This window comes from Panthera leo, chromosome B1 (assembly GCF_018350215.1).
Source record: "Panthera leo isolate Ple1 chromosome B1, P.leo_Ple1_pat1.1, whole genome shotgun sequence".
NCBI classification, from domain to species: Eukaryota; Metazoa; Chordata; class Mammalia; order Carnivora; family Felidae; genus Panthera; species Panthera leo.
Window position 1 is genome coordinate 145,009,675 of NC_056682.1, and position 17,469 is coordinate 145,027,143.

At 39.9% G+C, this 17,469-nt stretch overlaps 1 protein-coding gene and 1 pseudogene across 1 annotated transcript in view; one reads left to right on the forward strand and one right to left on the reverse strand.

The window, feature by feature from the left end:
- The window catches only part of MTHFD2L (methylenetetrahydrofolate dehydrogenase (NADP+ dependent) 2 like), a 144,894-nt gene that overhangs the window by 35,165 nt on the left and 92,260 nt on the right, over positions 1-17,469 (reverse strand). The gene's annotated exons all lie outside the window — the stretch shown is intronic.
- LOC122218148 lies at positions 13,890-14,539 on the forward strand (annotated as a pseudogene).

Consider the following 17,469-nt stretch of genomic DNA (forward strand, 5'->3'; position numbering starts at 1 on the left):
CTGAAATTTGGTTTATTTTATTAAAGCTCCCCAAAGGCTGAATTTATTTCATTTTTTTAATGAATAAGGAACCCTTTTTAGGAATCCTTTGATTACCCAATCAGTTAAAAATCTTTTATCCTTAGTGGAAATTGGTCTTATTACTTGCAACACAATCTGTCTATATCTCTGTAATTTTTTGTTGTATGTCTATATGGGAGAGGTTCACAGGAGACGTGTGAGTAACCTGGACAAATCCATTCTTCAAACTGACCCTGAGGACTGAAAAATTCAAAATATGTCTTTTGAACTTTGGAAAATCCTATGGAAAAACGTTGCCTCAGGTCACTAAGCACAATTTTATGGGAACTTTCCTCAGTCTTGTTTCATCTGTGAAATCTCCTGAAACCTTTCTCTCTGGGGAGAATGGCCTATTGGTCAGGTTTGCAGCAGGAGATGGGCCAGCCATTAGACTTGGGGGGCTGAGGCATGAGGCATATAAGTCGTACTTTCAACTGGCCAGTCCCAGACTCTCCTGGATTTGCCTCAGTCTAAACCCACACCATCTTCCCCATTTGATGTACACTCCTGCTTCTTACACGTGTTTACACCATATCCCAAATTCTTTAAAACAGAAATTTTTTAACGTTTATTTATTATTGAGAAATAGAGAGAGACAGAGCATTAGCATGGGAGGGGCAGAGAGAAGGGGAGACACAGAACCTGAAGCAGGCTCCAGGCTCTGAGCTGTCAGCACAGAGCCCGACAGGGGGCTCGAACTCACAAACCATGAGATCATGACCTGAGCTGAAGTCAGACACTTAACCGACAGAGCCACCCAGGCACCCCAACCATATCCCAAATTCTTATACTTACCTTTCTAGATGGCATCATTTCACCAAGGATAATTTAGAATCATAATAGCCATTCTGAAGAACTTTTGAGGTGAATAAAAGTGTTCATTGGAGAGGTGTCTTAGAACATACAGGGAATACAATTCCACACATCCAGTGGTTTGCATTTTTTAATGTTTTGAGGAAGTATCCAAAGGTATTCAGATTCCAAAACTGTTCCCTTAAAAGATGTCTTCACCATGACAAACAAAATGGAAAAACCTAAAAATGGTCTCTCTTCTAGATTCCTTCAAATCTCAGCACAAACCTAATAGCCTTCAGCCTATTATTCCTCTTTCCTCAGCTATTTCCCCCATTTTCTTCTGACTTATTCCTTTCACTCCTGGCTGGCCAGAAACCCCCAAAATGCAGTTGCCTTGCAAAGTTAAATCCCCCTCAGAACAGGGAAAACTGCTTTGTTTTAAGATCTAGTCTTATTCTGAGCTGAAAGTCAATGTTAAAGATTTTCCAAAACCTAGTCAGCTAACATTTGCAGAGGATTTAATAATAGTTTTAGGAACAAATAATTCAGTATTCCCAAATATATATCAAACAGTACATATATTCATATACAAAAGAAGTGGAGGGGCACCTGGGTGGCTCAGTCGGTTAAGCATCCGACTTCAGCTCAGGTCATGATCTCGCGGTCCGTGAGTTCGAGCCCCGCGTTGGGCTCTGTGCTGACAGCTCAGAGCCTGGAGCCTGTTTCAGATTCTGTATCTCCCTCTCTCTCTGACCCTCCCCCGTTCATGCTCTGTCTCTCTCTGTCTCAAAAATAAATAAATGTTAAAAAAAATTAAAACAAAAAGAAGTGGATAGAAAGGTAGAATTCAAAACTCTAAATCGCATAAGAAATCAAAGGAAATTAGATAAATTGTATATATTTGACAAGGTCTTCTGGAAACTATCCCTAAAATTATTCCTGTGAACATAGACTGGATTCTTACCCAGTCTTATAAGTAAAGAAAGGATCTGTCCATTGGGGAATTCAGAGACAAGCTCTTTGTCTTTAGACAGAATTCAGAAGTAACTCCTGATGCAGATGTAGGGAGCTCTCTGTTAACTTTTTGTGAATAACCTTAAGCTTGAAATAGGAGATTTAAACACAGGAAAAACCACAGTGGGAAACACTTTAATGCCAGACTTCCAGCACCTTTCTGAACATTTTGGAAGGGCTGAAGAACAAAACCAGAATAAGACTTGGAATAAATTTATAGCCTTACAAGGAAAACAATCAGACACTTCCAATCATTAAACACAAAGAGGGAGTCACTTGGTAAAGACATCTGTAGAGACGATAAACAGAAAAAAAAAAACCAAAACATTGACAAAAAAAGAAAAAAGAAGAGAAGAGAAAAAGAAATCTTAAAGAAAGGAAACAATGTACTTGGTTATTTGAGGAAGAGGAGGAGGAGGAATCAAATTCCCAATCTCCCATTTTCCCTCAAATTCGCAAGGAGAAAGTTCTCACGATTGTTAAGGGACAATCTTTTGCTTGATCTGAGCACTACTTTACTAGCCTGAACTCTGCCATTTTTATTCAACGTCTCCCTTGGAGTAAATGAATTACTCAGGTGGTGAGCGTCTAATAATCCTCAGACATTCGGCACGTCCTGGCCCAGAGCAGGGGTACAATCTTTCCTCTGTGACAGCACACCTGCTAACTTGATAAGGAGGGATGCAGTCTGAATATGGACTTTCCGGCAGATTAATGACATTTTGATAGTCTCTTTCTTAAAACCCCTGAAAACACCCTATTCATAATGCGGCCACAGTTCACTTGAATATTGACTTAGATTTACTGGTACCTGTGTGTCTAACTCAAACCCAAACTGAAGATCTCAAGGAGGTGCCACAGTTTTCGTGGATGACACTTCTATGACATTGGCACGATTAATGAGGCTGAGCCCACCAAGGTTCACACTGACCTCTTTAAATCTCTATCTAAATTTACATAATGCTCTTTAAAATTTTTTTTTAACATTTACTCATTTTTGAGAGAGAGACAGAAAGAGAGAGAGAGAGAGAGAGAGAGAGAATGAGCGAGGGAGGGGCAGAGAGAAAGTGGGAGACAGAATCTGAAGCAAGCTCCAGGCTCTTAGTTGTCAGCACAGAGCCCAACACTGGGCTGAATCAAACCCACAAGCCAGGAGATCATGACTTGAGCTGAAGTCAAACCCTTAACCAACTGAGCCACCCAGGCACTCCACATAATACTCTCTTAAAGCACAAGCTAAAGTAATAAAGTAAGTGAATAAACAATTAACTAATAGAGAATGGACTGATTTTTAAAATATTCATCCTCCTAGTTAAAAATCCCAATGGGTGAGGATATAGATTCATTCAGGATTTTAGAGTCATAAGCAGAATATTCATTCCCTGGTCCCTGTAGTAGCAAACTCAAATTCTATTTTGTCTTTGTGCCTCCTCAAGCAATATATTTGAGTTTTAGATCTGTATTGTGTTTTCTTGAGAGTCCCTTTAGATCACAATAATCAATACTTATTCGTCTTCTTCTGAAATTATCAACACTATACCTATCTGGGCCATTATGCCCAGGGTTTACTAAGGCACCTCACTTTTCATTAAGTTCTCAACCAGGGCCTAAAGAATTCAAAAATTCCCTGGAATTCTGCTCTTTTATTCAGATGAAGATTCAGGGCAGTACATATATGGCAGAAGATATGAGTCAGAAGCTGAATTTGAAGTTTCTAACAGTTCAAAGTACTTTTACATTACGCTGGTCCATCAGTGCATGTATTCCTGAAGTCCATACGACAGAAGAAACATTGTAAGTACAAAAAGCAGCTGTTGGAATTTACAGAAGCATTTGCTGTCGTGACCTCCCACCTTGATACTTAGTAGTTTTCAAAACTCATATGGGCCGGTCTGAGTTCCTGAGGAAACATTTCAATTCTCTATTCTGGGGTATTCAGTAAAAAATGAAATTTAATTGTTATATACTTAAAATGTCATCATTAAAAAGTTCTAGCTTTCAAATATAATTACACACCAAAGCCCAAGGCAGGTTTGGAAGCCTGCCAATTAATCCCAAGCCAATCAATCCATCTATGAATAGATTTCTGACAGAAAACAAGACCTATTATTAATACAAATTTTCAGAAATAACTGGGATAATTATTTTAGGGGAAGTATTCCCATCAGAAAATTTAGTGAGAGGATTTCTGATTTATCTAAGATTTCTCAGTTGTGGATAGAAAATCTCCTTGATTGATAAGTAGACTAACCCATGGGTTATCTACACAGGATCATGATATTTCAAAAGTTAGGGCTTTCTTATTAGGTGACCGCAAATCTGTTATTGTGTATTCCTTATATGACAGACATGAAATAAATCACCAGTGTTATCTTACCAAACTATAATGACTAAACATAACATCTTACAAACAATGCCAATACCTAAAGCACACACAGAGCATACCAGTATACTCTAGGAGCTAAGTTCACCCTGATATATAAGCGTAAACATTACCCTTTGCGCAAGTCTGAGGCTATATCCTTATTAATTAGAACCCCAGCTGGGTATTTTTGGATGCCTATTTGACAATCTCAGAATCGAGTTCGCATGAGTTAAAAAAAAAAATCCTTTCCTTAGGAATCCTATCATGGTCATCTTCAAGTCTTTATAAAATGGCTCAGTCAAGGCACCCTGATAAAAGGAAGCACCATATTTACACATCCATTTAATTAGTAGAGTTCAAAGGGCTGTGCAAACATTATCTAATTAAACTTCACAACAATTCAGTGAAGCAAGAGAAGGTTTACCCATTATCCTCATTCACAGAAGAGAGATTTTGAGGTGCTGAGAGGCCAAATGATTTCTTAGTTTCACAATGATGAGTCAGAGGTGAGGCTGGGAACAAAACCAGAACTCTTTTTCAGATATAAAAGTAACACCATGGAAATGCTTATTCAGGTGGATTACTCCTTCAGCTGGAAGCTGTCCTACTACATGAATAACAAGAGTAATTGCAGTGGAATTTGTATGGATGTATATGTTTCTTTGTAGATTAGAAAAACTTTCTTCAGCATTATTTGCTTTGGAGACAGTCCTATGATGGCTAAATGCATCCTTACTAAATAGAACCTATAATACTAGTAAGAGGACTTCAGTATCTTCCCCCCAGAAGTCCCCCTGTTATTTCTAGGAATCCTCAAGAAGTATTTATAAACTAGTGACTCAGTGGCAATGACCACAGAGTATATCTTCTTTTTCTCTGGTTTCTTTGTTTCCTGTTGGATGTTTGTTTGGCTATGACGCCTATCATTAGAATACTGTCCATAACAAGAACAATTTCTGGATGCTTGCAAAGCTTCTTGGGATGCCAGAACAGTGCCAGATTCCTTATAGCACTGAGGGCCACCAGGGAGGGCCCTGCTCTGTGCCATACTTGATCATTTAGGAGGATGGAATCCCTTTGTTCCCAGAAATTCACAGGATCACTCTTGAGTAGTTCCATTAGCTTCTGCCTTGGATCTTTTCTCTGCAAAATCCAGTGAACCTGTGAGGGCTGGATGCATGCTTCTCTTCCTTTCACCAACCGAACCTTGTTCCCTTCAAATAGACATTGGTGCATCCGGGGCATGAGCAGGGACTGGAGGGCAGTGGGGGTAATAGGTGAGGGTCTACATTACTAACCACCATGCTGTAGACAGAGTATTAAAGTCAAATGAAATAGGTTTCAAACATTTGTAATCCTTTCTTTAAAGGAAAAATGTTTACGAAGCTCAGTATGTAAAATGATCAAAGCAAGGAGAGATGTACCAGTTGAAAAGAGCAGATGGAGGGAGGGGCTCTACCGCCAGCCAACAGCCCCTTAGGTTTCCCAGAGTCAAATGTGAAAACCAGTGAGTACAATTCCTTTGCTTTAAGGACGTAGCTCCTGAAGGCCACATGGTCTAGATAAGGCATACAAATGACCCAACATTCAGGAAACACAAACCATTTTTTCACAATCCCTCTAATTCCCTTTGTCTGTAGCGCTGATCTTCCCTTCTCCTGTCTTGTTATGTACTCGTCTCCGCCTGTCAGTAGCCAATAATGTGGCTGGACGAGCCCTTGTGGATTTTATTATGACTGTAAGACACCCTCAGCAATAACCATCATGCAACTTCGAGAAAAAGAAAAGTGTATTATTTGTAAGAGCTGGAAATTGCATAGCACACCAGGGGGCACACGCTGAGATCACAGGCAGGGAGAGAATGCACAGGCCTGGCATTCTGCTTTTATTGTGATCAACGGTAGGGGCCTAGGGTTTCCTGGGCTCACTCTTTATCGGAAGTTAATTTGCGTTATTGTTATAAGTTATTGTGAAGTTAAAACACAAGAGTGGGAATTCAAAGTTCTGGAAGAGAAAATGTAAACAGCCCAAATGCTCAGTTATCAAGGTCAACCAAGATCTCTAAAACAAAGAAGTCTGGCAGGGAGAGGCAGCCTGGCTCTTTATCTAGTAGCTGGCGAGGTGTTTACTTGAGATAGCCATCTTTGAAATGGATGCCTCTTTGAATCAAAGCTCTTGGGCCTAACTTATTCGGCACTTGTATTACAAAAAGAAAAGCCAACTACCTATCAGGGCTTCTGCTACACACCTCCTTTGAGCATTCCAGCAGCAGCTGAGACAATCTGTGCTTATTGATTCAGAGAAGTGATGCAGACAAGAAAGGGAACAGAGAAGAACTTCCTCTCTGGCTCCTGGATTTCAAAAGACTAACACTTAGGGAGGACAGAGGGACTCAAGCTAGAAAACGAAAGGGCCAAATATAAAGTCAGGATAGTTGGAAGAGGTGATGAGAGCTTAGATTTAAGAGGTTCCAAGGGAAAGGAATGTGCCTTGGGCTGTGTCTTGGACGGTTGGCAAAAAACCCAGTATTGGTTTGGGATGTCCAAGAACAAACGAATCTTTTCCTCATAGTCTGGGTAGCGGGTGAGACGGTGTCATGGCCCCAAATTCTTAAATGGATGCAAGAGGAGCCTAGGAAGATACCTTAGATACTTTTTAAGAGTTTCCTAGAGCAAAGTTATAAAGCCACTGGAAACAAAAGGACCAGCCTATGTGTAGACAGTTGGCCAAGGACCAGATGAGATGAAGCTCACCGGCCACATGTCCCAATTAGGTAAACTGCATTTCTTCCTCATCTACCACACAAGGTACTGCTCTAGAAATCTTGCTGCTAGACAAATGTTGATAAAGAGAGTATTCAACGTGGCAGATGGTACAATATGTCAAATTACTAGTTTACTAACCTATATATTTAGGATTACCCATGACAAAAATACTAGCCACGGCAAATTTTAAGTGCTTGTCGAGTTTCCTCTGTTGCTTGGCCAATATCTAAGACTCAGGTTCAAATCCCAGGCTGTACAGATAAAACCTAGGGAACCTTGGAGAAGTGCTTATTTCAGTCTCAGTTTCTCTATCTACATATGTAGAATGATAACAACTTCATAAAAGTGGCTAGAGAAGTAAATGAAATGATGTATATAAAGTACTTAGCACATTGCCTGGCATATTAGAAAATACCCAATACATGCTCAGGATATGCCAAAGTTATTCACAGATTATCCTGGACAAAAAAAAAAAAAAAAAAAAAAAAAAAATTGGAAGAAGAGAAAGCTACTGTATATGCACATGTTATGTTTAATGTGATATTGACAGAGCAGGCAGTTAGTTAGACATGAGCTGGGGGCCAGGACAGTGATCAATAGGTTACATTTTAGAAGCCTGGGGGGCACACCATCATACCTTAAATGCTTGGGTACACCACACCTTGACCTTGTAGCTTCCAAGACCCCAGGGCTAAGAGATCAAGAGCCACAGGTGCAAAAAAAAATACGCGCTCTCTTCTTCCACCTCTGCCAAGGTAACCCTTAGACTCATTATAATGCATTTGCATTGTGATTTCAGCCCCCACCCAAGGCTGTCATGACAGTTGCTGTACAAACCTTTTAGGGTCAGAAACTCTGGCCTGCAACCTGCAGGAGGGGTCCCCCAAGTGATTAGAAGCAGCCTCCATTACAGATGCCCCATCCCTGACCTGAGACCCTGTTCACTTAAAAGGAAAGGACCCCTATAGCCTCAGAGAAGTTGCCACCCCAAGTGGGTGTGAGCAGTGGTGGGGCGGAGAGAGGGACAGAGAGAAAGAATCCCAAGCAGGCTCCATGCTGCCAGCCCAGAGCTGGACTTGAACCCACAAACCGTGAGATCATGACCTGAGCCAAAACCAACAGTCAGACGCTTAACCCACTGAACCACACAGGCACACGGGACTCTCCTCCTTGAGAGTGTACAGTCCCTAATAAACTCTTTGTGCTTGCTACTTTCCTTCTGGCTGTCTTTATTTGAGTGCAAATCCTCACGTAAATCTTTCCTGGGGAATCCAAGGACGGAAAGATCCATTCACACAACACAGCCTATCTCACTGGTAAGAGTATTTTTCAAACTGTGAGTGGTGACCCATTGAGTCATGAAACAATCCAGGGGCAATCAGCCTTTTTTTTTTTTTTTTTTTTTAAAAAGGAATGGCATAGCATGATGTGGCACTACATCAATCAAAGAGCAAAACACACAGTAAGGGTAAGTAATCCATCATAAAAATTTGTCTTATTTTATATATACGTATGTAAGTATATATTAAGTCATGAAATGTATTATATATTGCATTAAAGGCCCTGATTCTTTATCCCCATTCCCCCTGTATTTGAACTCCTTACCATGTGACTTTGCAGTTACTTCATTTAAGAGGTGAAGTCTATTTTTCATGCTCTGGACCTAAGCCTGGCCAAGGGAATCAATCTGACCAATAGAATGAGATAGAATTGACAATGTGCCAGTTCAAAACCTAGCCTCAAAGGTCTTCGTATTGCCACTTGTGCTTTGGCAACCTTGCCATCACTGTGAGGTCACATCTGGGCCTGTTTGCTGGTCCTAGGTTAAGGAGGAGACACGCATGGAACAGCTACAACACATCACTCCAGCCCAGAGTAGAGTGGAGCCTTCAGCAGACTTGACGACACATAAGTAAGCCAGTCAACCTAGAAATACACGAATGAATCAATCTGAGATCAGATGAGCCTCGTCCAGCAGATCAGGCTCCCAGCAAACCACAGACTTGTGAGTGAAAATAATGACTGTTGTCTTAAGCCACTGAGTTTTGGCATGATTGTTCTGCAGCAATAGTGTGAACTAAAACAAATAAATTGGTCGTAATTAAAATGCTTGAAAGACACAGGTTAGAAATGGATGCATATTCTATCAATTATAATGGGCACTGAATTTTTTTCCCAATGGCTCAGGTCATGATCTCACGGTTGGTAGGTTTGAGCCTGCATAGGGCTCTGCACTGACAGCATGCAGCCTGCTTGGGATTTTTTTCTCTCCCTCTCTCTCTGTCCCTCCCCCACTCATGTGCTCTCTCTCAAAATAAATAAATAAACTTCAAAATTCTTTTAGGGGTGCCTGGGTGGCTCAGTCGTTTGAGCATCCGACTTCAGCTCAGGTCATGATCTCCCGGTTTGTGAATTCGAGCCCTACATCGGGCCCTGTGCTGACAGCTCAGAGCCTGTAGCCTGCTTCAGGTTATGTGTCTCCTTCTCTCTCTACCCCTCCCCATCACGCTCTGTCTCTCTCTCTCTCAAAAAAAAAAAATAATAATAAATAAACATTAAAAAAATTTTTTTAAGTGGTCAGAAGGCAGTCTTTGCCTTATTCTTGATCATATGGGGGAATGCATTCATGCTTTTACTGGAAAGTATGATGTTGGCTGTGAGGTTTTGATAAATGCTATTTACCAGGTTGAGGAAGTCCCCTTCTCACTCTGCTCAGAGGTTTTTTGTGTAATGAATGATGGATTTGGTCAAATGTGATTTTTGAGAATATTGAGATGATGATGATGATGATGATTGTTTGGTTTTAGTTTGTTAAAATGGTGAATTACATGGATTGATTTTCTAATGTGAGACCAATCTTGCACTTTTCTGTGGTAAACAAAACTCAAATTTGTCATGATGTATTATACCCTTTAATATATTACATTAAATTTGGATACGTTTTGTTCAGAATATTTGCACCTATATTCATGAAAGTTATTGGTCTGTAATTTTCTTGTGATATATTTGTCTAGTTTTGGTGTCAGAGTAATGGTGGCCAATTGGAAAGTGTTCCTTATTTTTCAGTTTTCTGGAAGAGTTGGTATAGAGTCGAAATGGTAATATTTGTTCCTTAAATGCTAAGTAAAATTCACCAGTGAAACCATTTGGACATCAAGATTTCTTTGTGGGAGGAACTTTATAAATGTAATCCTTTTGATAAATACACAGCTATTTTAGGTTCTAGATTTCTTTTTTTTTGTTTTAATATTTTTTTAAAATTTATTTTGAGGGAGAGAGAGACTGAGCTGGGGGAGGGACAGAGAGGGAGAGAGAAATCCCAAGCAGTCTCTGCACTGTCAGCATAGAGCCCTATGCAGGGCTTGAACCCACAAACCGTGAGATCATGACCTTAGCCGATGGACGCTCAACTGATCGAACCACCAAGGTGCCTTAGATTTCTTCTTGTGTGAGTTTTGGTGTCTCATGTCTTTCAAAAAATTGGTCCATTTCATCTAACTTGTTAAATTCATTGGCATATATTTTGTCATCATACTCCTTTATTATCCTTTTAACATCTGTAGAATTTATAATTATATTAACTCTCTTATTTCTACTATTGGTCATTTGTATTTTCTATTTTTTCCCCCAAATCAGTCTGGCTAGAGGTATGTCAACTACCTAGATTTTCTATGTGTTCTACCCAACACACTGTGAATCTTGAGTTTTTCCAGTCTGGATAGTAGAAATAGGTACTACTCCTGGTCCTATGTAGGTGCTGGGCACTATTCTCTCTATTCCTTTCAGGTGGTACCTTCTCTGCCATGGATAGTTTCCTTATATACATGCACCCTGAGTACTTAAGAGTGACCCTCTGAAGTCCAAGTTCTCTCTCTGTGCAGCCTCTCCTCTTTAGTATTGTGTCCTGTGAACCTCAGCCGTGATGGTCTTCCCAGACTCTCAGCTCGTTCTCCTCTGCTCAGAGAGTCCAGCATGCTTTGCCGGGGCCACCCCCGTCCCATCCCATGGCACAGCCTTGAAACCCGCATGCCAGTCAGATGGGGCAATCAAAGAGCTCACCTCATTTGTTTCCTGCGTCTCGGGGATCACTTTTCTAAGTTGCTGAATGTCTAGTGAATGTAAATTGTTTTTTCATATATCTTGTCATTCTTTGTTTTTGTTTTTGTATTTCAGTTGTCTCAGGCAAGAAACAACCCCTGTTCCCACGTCTTGGTCAGAAGCAGAGTCTCATGATTATATGACTATAGGTGAATACATTTTTATAAGGAAGGTTCACACCAATACCTATAAACCTAGATTATTCCTTTCAACTGTCATCCACTGTGTGTATGCACACCATTTTATTTATCTATTCCTCTACTGGTAAACACTTGTGCCATTTTCAGTTGTTCACTATTAAAATAAACAACAGGAAACATCTCTGTATGTATAGACAGATTTCCCTTTAGACACATAAAAAAATGAGATATCTAGGTCATATGCAATGCACATTTTGAGATTTACCAGTATTTTCAAATTACCTTCTGGAGTGACTGAAGTGAAACACACCTTCAGCAGTGTATACAAGTATATGCTTTCCTACATTCTTGCCAACAATTAACATCATTAGATTTTTTTTATTTTTTGCCAATCTGATGTGTGAAATAGTGTCTCATCTTGTTTGGGTCTGCATTTGCCTGGTTATTAGTGACACCGAGCAATTTTTCATGTTTACTGACCATTTAAACATCTTCTATAAATCACCTTTTCAAAATGTCCATTTATTTATTTTGAGAGAGAGAGCATGCACGCAGGTGGGCAAGCAGAGGACAGGCACAGAGAGAGAGGGAGAGAATGAATCCCAAGCAGGCTCTGGGCTATCATGGCAGAGATGGATGCAGGGCGTGAGCCCATGAACTGTGAGATCATGACCTGAGTTGGATGCTTGCCCAACTGAGCCATCCAGGTGTCCCTAAATCACCCTTTTTATTTTTTATTTTTTATTAAAAAAAATTATTTTTTTAATGTTTTATTTATTTTTGAGACAGGGAGAGACAGAGCATGAACAGGGGAGGGTCAGAGAGAGGGAGACACAATCTGAAACAGGCTCCAGGCTCTGAGCTGTCAGCACAGAGCCCGACGCGGGGCTCTAACTCACAGACCGCAAGATCATGACCTGAGCCGAAGTCGGCCGCTTAACCGACTGAGCCACCCAGGCGCCCCTAAATCACCCTTTTTAAAACTAGGTTTTTGTATGTTCCATAATCATTAATTTTTTTTTTAACGTTTTTATTTATTTTTGAGACAGAGAGAGACAGAGCATGAATGGGGGAGGGTCAGAGAGAGAGGGAGACACAGAATCGGCAGCAGGCTCCAGGCTCTGAGCCATCAGCCCAGAGCCCAACGCGGGGCTGGAACTCACAGACCGCGAGATCATGACCTGAGCTGAAGTCAGACACTTAACTGACTGAGCCACCCAGGTGCCCCACATTAATTTTTTTTTAATGTTTATTTATTTTTGAGAGAGACAGATACAGAGCATGAGGAGGGGAGGGGCAGAGAGAGAGGGAGACACAGAACCTGAAGCACGCTCCAGGCTCTGAGCTGTCAGCACAGAGTCGCATGCAGGGCTCTAACTGATGAACTACAAGATTAAGACCTGAGCCGAAGTCGGCATTTAACCCACTGAGCAACCCAGGTGCCCCCATAATCATTTAAAAAAATTATTTATGAGACTGTTCCTTGCCATGGTAAATCCTTCTGTCACCATGGGCTACAGGGGGGCTTTCTGAGAGACCTGAGCTCACTGGCCCCATGCACTACATTGTCTTCTCATAAGACTCAGGATAATGCAATTTCTGGCCAGGAAACAAGAGCAGGATCATGGCAGTCCCCAGTGTATTCGGATGGAAGCTGGTAATAAAATCAGGTACAACTCTAAGAGGAGACATGGGAACGGTCTATAAGCTGGGTCTATAAGGAATCACACAAGAAATGGCACATGTATTTGTGCTGTATGAGGTCCCTTGCTCCTATCATATCACTCTGTAACATCACGTCTACCTGGATGATAGAACATGTTTTATTGGGAATACGATTTTCCTCTATTTCTATGCTTTTGCAATAGTAGATTGGTTTAGTGATAAACACGTGAGGCCTTTTGTTTGGATAATAAATAAAATTTAAAAATGTATTTGCATATGTTGGATATAATGCAAGTATTTTGTTACAATATAATTCTTGTATTTTAACTTTGTTTAATGGGCACCTTGTTCTATATGTTTTAAAAATTTAATGTGTTGAATTGTGTCAAGATTTTGCTGATTTTCACTTCTGTTTGTATCTGTGTGTTTGTGTGTATCTTTTCCAAGGAAGTTTTACCTGCTCTTAACTCATGAAGATATTTTCCTGTTAAATTCTCCAATAACTTATTTTATTTATTATTATTACTTTATTCTCCTATTCCATCCGTAATTAATTTTTACGTATAGTGTAGGATAAGAATCTAATTGGAATTTTTTTCCTAAATGGGAAGTCAATTGTTCTAACACTATTATATTGAATTATTTCCCTCAGTGTTTAATGACCATACCTTATTTCATACACGTATATGTGTGTGTTTCTGGGTTTTTAAATTTCCTCTCCTCTTCTCCTTTCCCTTTCTTCTCTTCCCACAAATCAGTTTGTATAAGACACAATTATGTATTCTTTAAAGAAGAGAAATTTTCTCAAAATCATTTACTACTTATATTTTTTAATATGAAGAACTCTACTATTTCTATTTTTTAAATATTTAATAGCTTAATCAGAGTTCCTACTCCTTGAGTTAGTTTTGGCCATTTTCCCCCCTTAGGTTTAAAAATAGTATCTAGGGGAAGAAGGGGCCGGCCTTCGAGTGACAGCGATGCAAGATGGCAGCCACCACGGGCTCGGGAGTAAAAGTCCCTCGCAATTTTCGACCGTTGGAAGAACTGGAAGAAGGCCAGAAAGGAGTAGGAGATGGCACAGTTAGCTGGGGTCTAGAAGATGACGAAGACATGACACTTACAAGATGGACAGGGATGATAATTGGGCCTCCAAGAACAATTTATGAAAACTGAATATACAGCCTTAAAATAGAATGTGGACCTAAATACCCAGAAGCACCCCCCTTTGTAAGATTTGTAACAAAAATTAATATGAATGTAGTTAATAGTTCTAATGGAGTGGTGGACCCAAGAGCCATATCAGTGCTAGCAAAATGGCAGAATTCATATAGCATCAAAGTCGTCCTGCAAGAACTCCGGCACCTAATGATGTCTAAAGAAAACATGAAACTCCCTCAGCCGCCCGAAGGACAGTGTTACAGCAATTAATCAAAAAGAAAAACCACAGGCCCTCCCCCTACCCCCCTCCCATTCGATTTAAGCAGTCTTCATTTTCCACAGTAGTAAATTTTCTAGATACGTCTTGTAGACCTCAAAGTACTGGAAAGGAAGCTCCCATTCAAAGGCAATTTATCTTAAGATACTGTAAACGATACTAATTTTTTTGTCCATTTAAAATATATAAGTTGTGCTATAACAAAAATAAATAAATAAAAATAGTATCTAGGTTTTAAATTTAGTGGCATAAATTTATATATATATATATTTTATTATAAAATGTTTCACAATCTCATAGTTACACACAATGAAAAATTTTCCGATGTTATTTTCTGTGCCATTTCTCTCTCTCTCTCTCTCTCTTTTTTTTTTCCTTTTCTTGCCCCTAACTTTGCTCCTAATGACTACTTTACATATGTCCATGAAGATTTTGGTGTATTCTAGTACAGATTATGAATTTATTTTAGTCAATCTTCCTCTCTTGGTATCATACCCAGTTTGTGGGCTCCACTAATTGTCAATTGCTTGCTCCATTGTCTCAAGAATACCTTGGGGGAATGAATTGCTCTACAGTCTGATTCAGTTAGATTTAAACTTCTTTAGAGGGATAGTCTTTGAGGCCAGTCTTTTGTTCTACTGGCAGGAGGTGTTCTCTTTGCTTTATTTTTCCTTGTTTTTCTCCATTAAACATAGAGCTGATCTGTGGTTTAACAAGTTGCTCTGAAGGACTATCAGCCTCCTCTCAAGTTGTCTACCACCAAAATCTCCACAATTTTTAACAGTGCCTTTAGGCTTGAACTTCCTTACAATCACTCCAGATAAAGTCATTTCCCTTAGAAAGAACTATGTTGCTCTCTGTTCTTACAGCCTGACTTTCCCCCTAGACAAAATCTCTGAGCCACTCCTCCAGACCTGAGGGTGGGGACAGTGAGTTTCAAAGAAGAGCCAGACACTCTGAAGATCTGAACTGATGTGGTTTTCTTGGTCCCATACTTTTACTCACCTTTCACAATCTTTCTCCACGCAAATCCTGTAATATTGTTGATTGGAAATTTTATTTCCAACTTATCAACCACGTTAAATTGAATGATTAATGTTATTTTATACAGTCAGCACTCAGACAGACATATTTTTAGAGGAGAGTTCACTTTTACATCTTATCTTCTACTACTGTCTGGGAGACTCATTCTAAAGGAGATAAACTTTCTGAGTCCTTATATACCTGGAAATTTCTTTATTTCACTATCACTTCTGAGTGATAGTTTGGCTAGGTACAAATTTCTAAATTAAAATATTTATTTCTCCTAAAATTTTTGAAGATATTACTCTATGGTTTTCTGGCATCCAAAGCCATTGATAAGTAATCAGTCTTCAGTCAGATCCTTGTTCATTTGTAGATACTCTCTTTTACCCTTGTAAATCTTAGGATTGGTAATGTACTGAAGTTTTTTTAATTTTTTTTTTTTAACATTTATTTTATTTTTGAGACAGAGAGAGACAGAGCATGAATGGGGGAGGGTCAGAGAGAGAGGGAGATACAGAATCTGAAACAGGCTCCAGGCTCTGGGCTGTCAGCAAGAGCCCGACGCGGGGCTTGAACTCACGGACCGCGAGATCATGACCTGAGCCGAAGTCGGCCGCTTAACCGACTGAGCCACCCAGGCGCCCCGGTAATGTACTGAAGTTTTAATACTACGTGTCTAAGTATAAATATTGTGCTTTAATATTTCTCATCACTTAGCAAATTTTTTCAAACTCCTATCTGTCTTTAGATTCATAAAATTATCAATCTTCCTTTGAGATGTTGTCTACATTATGCCTACTGTCCTTTCCTTGAGGAGTTTCTTAATTTATAAGCCATACTCCAAGCCATATTTTCTAGCTCTTTAATTCTTTGTGTTAAATTGTGGGATAAGTTCATTTTATTATCCCAGTGGGTTCATTTTTCTGCTATGTTCGCTGTATTCAGTCTACTTTTATAGTTTTATTTTTAATTTCAATAACTATATTTTTATCTTCAGTGTTTCTAATAATTTATTTTTCACAATTATCTGTTCTTGTTGCATAATCCCATATTCTCATTTTTAAAGTTTCATTCTCCTCTCATGGCTATAGTCTCTTATCTTGCTAATGGCATCAAAAGTGCTTATTCTGCGGGTGCCTGGGTGGTTCAGTCAATTAAACCTCTGACTTTGGCTCAGGTCATGATCTCACAGTTTGTGAGTTTGAGCCCCATGTCAGCACAGAGCCTGCTTCAGTCCTCTGTCTCCCTCTCTCTCTGCCCTTCCCCTGCTCTCGCTCTCTCTCTCTGTCTCTCAAAAATAAAATGAATACATTAAAAAATAAAAAAGTGCTTATTTTGAAGTCCTTTTTTGGTTGTGCTCATATGTCTATTTTCCTCACTGTCAGCTTTTCTGTTCACCAAGTTTGCTGTCTGTTCATATTGTCTTTGTGAAGTGCCTATGTAGTCATTTTCCATGGGATATCTCCTCCGAGGGCCTCCTAGGGCATCTCTTACATCAAGTCTGTGGTGGCCTCTGCATAGGCTCTATTGGCAGTCTGACTCCCCTGCAAGCCTGGCACTCAGGGCTGCACTCTTCAAGTTCCATTTCCAGACTTGCTCCTGCTAAGGCTCAGCTCCAGACTCCCATATCTATACAAGCTGTGCCACAAGAGACCCAAGCTAAATGGCAGGAGGTACTGCTATCCTAAGCTCGGCTGCGAGAGTAGAAAGCAGGTGGCATCTTTCCCAGCATGCAGTTTTACACAAGTTGCACACATGTGGCCCTGAGTTATGTACACAACTTGTGTGGGCATAAAGATGCCAGAGTCTTTTCCCCAGCATTCACCTGGGTCCCAACCCTTTCCTGCCTATGGACTGACTTCATAGCTCAGACTGTTCTGAACTTCATTTGTTCCCCATTGCTTGTTTCTTTTAGGGAAATATACTTACTCCAGTCTACAGAAATCTCTCTTTCTTGTTTTCTAGAAACACTATGTTTATTAATTTAAAAAATGTTTTGCTCTGATGTTTGAGCTTGTAGCAGATAGGATAAGGTGACTTTCAGCATGTACTCAATGCACCATTATCGACTAGAAAATCATACAAATAATTTCTTTACACAAA